Source organism: Camelina sativa, chromosome 6, assembly GCF_000633955.1.
Source record: "Camelina sativa cultivar DH55 chromosome 6, Cs, whole genome shotgun sequence".
NCBI lineage: Eukaryota > Viridiplantae > Streptophyta > Magnoliopsida > Brassicales > Brassicaceae > Camelina > Camelina sativa.
The window spans coordinates 14844219-14850218 of record NC_025690.1 but is presented as its reverse complement, the minus strand read 5'-3'; positions in this window follow the sequence as shown (position 1 = coordinate 14850218).

The following is a 6000-nucleotide window of genomic DNA, read 5'->3' as shown; positions in this document are numbered from 1 at the left end:
CTATTTATAGGCCTACTAAAAATAGTTGCTATGGATTTGCTAGGAAAATTTGCAAGGGATTTGCGAGGGATATTTTAAAATATTATTTTATTGCAAGGGATTTGCGAGGCTTTTACTGTTTTGCCGACAAAACAGTTACACTCGGGAAAAACGTGGCTGCCGACATCATCGGCCCTTGCAACTCCCTCGCAAATTTGCTACGGAAAATGTCATCGCTAATCCGTCGCAATATGCGAGAGAGTTGCGATGTTTTTGCGAGGATGTTTCGCGGAGTCGCAAATCTGTCGTAAATCCGTCGCAAATTTGCGAGGGATTTCGCCGTCGCAAATTTGCGAGGGATTTCGCCGTCGCAAATTTTGCGAGGGAATTGCAAGTACCCTCGCTAAACTAGCAAACTACTCGCAAATTCGTCGCAAATTTGCAAGTGTTTTTAGTAACAGTTTATGTTTATATATTCAAACTATTCTGTGACATTCAAATGATTTTATAATGTATAATTTTATATTTTAAATTTTATGTATTTTTTTCTAAAATATTCCCCCTGCGACATCGCGGGGGTCTGAGTCCTAGTAATAATAATAATAAATATATGTTTTTAAAAATGTCATATAATTTTGTTGAAAAATTTCCCAAAATTTGGTTTTTGGATTTTGTGATAGAATTGACAAAACTCTTAGGCCATTAATATTTGTGGTTTTTGAAGTAGTTTTTGGCTTTAGATTTTGCAATAATAATAGATTTTGTAGTCATTCATGATTTTGAGAAAACAAATTTTCTCAAAAAATAAGAAATTTATTTATTGAGGGTTTTAACTATTTTTCAAAGAAAAACCAAATTCACATTTTTTAAGGTTTTCTCTATCAAAAAACTGATTGCATTATTATTCTTATTTCCTATTATTTTTCTTATTATTTTGCAAAGAAAAATATAATCCATCAACATAAAACTATACACTAAACAAACTATCATTCAAGTTTTAAAAAACTAAAATCGACACCATAAATCAAAACAAAAAAAAATCAAAATCTGAAAAATAAAATCCAAAAACCTTTTTAAAACTACAAACATTCATGTCCTTAAAATCTAGTTTTCTCGTTATGTAGGAAAAGTGCTTTATCATAATCCTGAATGGACAATAAATTATTTTTTTGCAAAATCAAAAACTAAAAACCAAATTTAGAATTTACAGCCATTCAAGGCTTATTGTTTTTAATTTCATCCAGATAGTATAAAAACATTTTAGAGAATGTGGCTAACCATTCCATTTTTGCTAAGACCCAATGTGTAGACAAGAGATAAGAGGAGTTCATCCAAATTTAAAGAAAACAATAAAATGTAGTAGAAACTCTAAACATGAATTAAAAGAGAAACTAAGCCAAAGATTTTAAACCAAAGCTGTCATAAATTACAATAGTTAGTTTACGTTAACTATATTTGACATAACTGTTTTATAAATGCTATATTTGCAAAATGTATATTATGTATACAAGGTCCCAAACTCCCAATCACACAAATTATCGTTTAGTTTTATTATTTATATCTAGACAATATATATATATATATCTAGACAATCTATATATATATATATATAAAACAAAATTTAGTTCTCCAATCCAATTTTGTTGAAATGTGTAGACAAGAGACAAGAAGTGTTAACTCATTTACATATATATTGTAGAAGCTCTATCTTAGCATACACAAAAAAATAAACTTAGTCAGGGAGATCTCTTACCAAATCCGTCACGGATCATAATAGTTAGTTTAATTGTTATAATTAGCAAAACTGTGTTATATATGCTATAATTGGCAAATGTATAACACTACATACAAACATATAAGTTATTAATATATAAAACTTTTATCAACAAAATTATAAGATATTAATATAGTTGACTAGTTTTATTTTTTGAGCTATCAAAACAAAGTATTATTCATACTGTTTTTTAAAAAAATATTTACATAATTTGTGGTTTTTCATTCATCCTAATTTTGCGGAGACTCAATGTGTAGAGTTGAATAAACAAATTTTATAATTTTATTATTGTTTTTTGGTAAAAGCTCTAAGCAAAAACACATCACAAGCTAGGTCAAAAAGATCTCGGACCAAATTAGCCGGAGATTACAATAATTTTAATTATCTTCTTTATTTGACATCATTGTGTGTTTATATATCTATAAATAGAAGGTATAAGAGTTATGTATCTGATCCCATATATGTGAAATTTGCATATATATATATATATACAACTAAATTTATGAAAAGCTTTACAAGATAAAAAAATTATCATCTAAATTTTAATAACTATGAATCTTGTTGAGTAGGTTTAGTTATCAAAACAATCATTTTTAGTTGCCAAAAAATGTCGTTTAATCTACAATGTTCAAAAAAAACAATTTACAAAATGTGAGTTCTTCATTCCAAATATTGTGAGACAATATGTAGAGAAAAGATATATATATATATATATATATATATATAACAAATCTTAACAAATTGACGCAAACTTTTTAAAATATATTCTTTAATTAGCATAATTATTAATCAATAGAAATGTTACAAATATCATTATATCAAAAATATATTCCATTATTTAGTTTGCGTCAATCCCAAAAGCACAAATGGAATCATATTCTTTATAAATCCGATCTTAATTTCCAAATTATCTTATTTTCACAGATTTTCTAAACTGATTCCATCACTACCTTCGTTTTTTCCTAATCATGTATCCAATTATAATTAAATTATGAAGTTTTGCTTGCTCACAAAGTTTTTCTTATACTTTATATAAGGATACTAGTATTCCAACCCGTACTAGGGCAAAATTCACTTCATTGTTGTATATGAACATAGAAGAGCCACCCCAAGTCTTAAGACTTTATTATGAAATCTAGCTTAACACAAAACCTTAAAAAAACAAAAAACAAACACCCAAAAATGCAAAAAGCTAACCATTAAAATTTGTTTCTTTAAAATAGTAAAAAAAAAAAAATGATATAGAAGAGAAAGAAATAATGAAATTTGACAATTGCTCTTTTCATATTCGAATTTTTTGTTTCTTACTCGAACTGATAATTTTTTTAAATTTGCAGGCGGTGTATTCAACTTGACATTTTAAGTGATTTGTTAAAAATTTAAAAAGTCTATTAAAATCTATTGTTATTCAAAACAGTGTGAAAATATTCTGGAGGATTTGAGAAGATTTGTTTAATTAAAAATACAGAAATCTAAATCTCATAGTTTTTGGTGGGATTTGAAAGAAGTTTACCATAAATCATATCAACTTCTCTAAAATCTATCAAAATTCCAAATTTCCTAAATCTCATCAAATCCGCCAAAATCATGGTTTCAATACACCCCTCCCTAAATTTATATTAACTAACCCGCATTTTTTAAAAATAAAATTATGTTTATCATAACATAAGTATGATTAGTGGAAATATAAAATAGTACTTTTGGAGAGGTGATTTCTTATCCATATGGAATTGTAAATTTTAAAAATCAAAACACATGGATTTTGAAATAACATGTTTTATCCTTGGATTTGAATCCTTCTATTTTACACTTTCAAATCCATACAAATCCATTTAAAACATATTGTAGATTTTGAAATCCAAATACAAATCATTAAATGAATAAGATGGGATTTTAACAATTATTTGTAAATCATAGAACCAATAACACGTAATTTTGATAAGTATTTTAAAATCAATGATTGAATAACACATGATTTTTGTTTAGATTTCTAAATCCATTAAAATCATAAAACCAATGATCCCTCTTAGGATTATAAAGTAAATTAGAGGGGGTATTGAACTTGACTTTTATGGGATTTTGTAGAATTTTAATATTTTAGAATTTTGGAAGATTTGAAATGAGATTTTAGAAGATTTGATTATTTTAGAGTTTTTATATGAAAGAGAAAGAAAATGAAATGTGATTCTATGAGATTTTATTATAAACTTTGGGTGATTATAGAATATTTCACAAAAAAAAAAAAAAAAAATTTGAGTCCATTCTTTTCAACACACCTAAGAGCATCACCAATGGTTGGATCCATTTTATGGGATCTAACTATATTTGTAAATTGTAATTAAAACAAATGCAAAGTTAAAAATTTAGACATTTTTGAAAGTGTTTTATTTTTGACATAGTCCAATGGTAGAATTTTTTTGTAAGGTTCTAAAAATTTAAAATGACACATAAACTCAAGTGAATATTCACACAAACATGGCCCATGGTTTATTTTCATTGAAAAGCACACATTGATAGCCATACCCAGACAAGCTTGTAGGCAACACGATTTCCAATCTCAACACTGCCTTCAAACATCTCTCTGCAGTCCTCAACAGTTTCAACTGCAGTTCCCATCGCAAATCCAACTTTAAACATACAATATGAAATCACCAAATTGGCATTTTCCAGTTTAGGATCACTAGAGAAAGTCACTGTATTGCCTTGGCTGGAGAATACATCAAGAGCATGAGCTACTAACCAAACAGAATCAGTACTTATCAAATTGAATAAATCCAAAACACACTAATACTGGAAACCACAAAAACTCCTAAGAAAATTATACGACGATGAAAGGATTAGTCACCAACAAACTGCAGAAGAACTTTGCTTCATCTTCAAAGGTCTTGTACACTCAAACCTGAAAAGAAGAGTGACAAAAGTCCACAACTCATAAAAAACAACAATATGAGAATGTAATGCTTTTCATTAAACATAGTTACGTACTATAAAGCCAAGGTTAAGCACTCAATGCTAAAGTCAACAATTTGTTTCATGTTTCAAGTGATTACAACTAAATCCAAGTTTAAAACTCATACGACATAATCCAATCAAGTTTACAAATGTTTCCAAGTGTGAGAATTTGGGCAGTGTAGAACAATAAAAAAAGAAATAGAGAGCAAAGTAAAGATTACAAACCTGGAGGAAGAGACTGCTTAAGCTTGTCGGAATTCAAAGAGAACCATCAAGAAATCGCAGAATGAATTACCTTGGTAGGATGGATTACCGAGGGCCTCGTAAATTAAGTTCACCAAGTCATCAATGTGAATCCAAGAGAACCAGAAAAGTGTCTAAAACTTTTACCATTGTTGTCCTGAACCCAGAGGTCCTCCGGCAAACAAATCTAATTAGGGTGTGAGAGCGAGAGAGAATACACACCAAACAGAGATGCCAGATGATGATGGTTTGATTCAAGCGAAGAGACGAATTAAGCTTGAGGAACGAAGCTTCAGGACTGTTGCAATCGATCCTTCTCTCCTTCCCAGAAAAATATACGTTGATTGAAGGTTGCATATACGTTGATTGAAGGTTGCAAAAATATACGTTTGGTTTTAGTTTGAATTCTTGTGCATATATAATCTAGACGTATCTACTTTAGAACGGAGATTAGTTTGAATTCTTGTGCATATATAATTTAGACGTATCTACTTTAGAACGGAAAAGACGTCCCTTCCCGTCTTGTCCCATGTTTCGTATCTATCATAATTATGTTATTTTTTAGACAATGATTACTGGGTGAAAAAATTAGACGCGATATCTGAATTCCCTTTTTTTTATTTTTTTTTGGGCAAAAAATTTCATGTTAAATACTTACTTTTATTTAGTTAGTTGAGAGTATCTATAAAAAAAACTATTTAATTGTTTCCAAAAATATCCGAAATTTTCAAATTACCCATTCCAAAGTAACTGATTACATGTCAAATAGTAAACCTTATAAAAACATACTATATCTTTGTATAAACAACACAACACACAACATATATCTTTAGTTACATGTTCCCGTTTGTTATGCATACACAACATATATTTTTGTATAACCAACAAAATAAAATAATAAGTTTTTGTAAACATATTGTATATATCTATTGAAACATGTGTGACTGAAATTTAACATTGGTTAGTAATTTTGTAACGGCTATTGATGGCTGTTAAATCCTGTGTTGGAATCTTCTATAGATTGAAATACAGTAGAACCTCTATAAATTAAT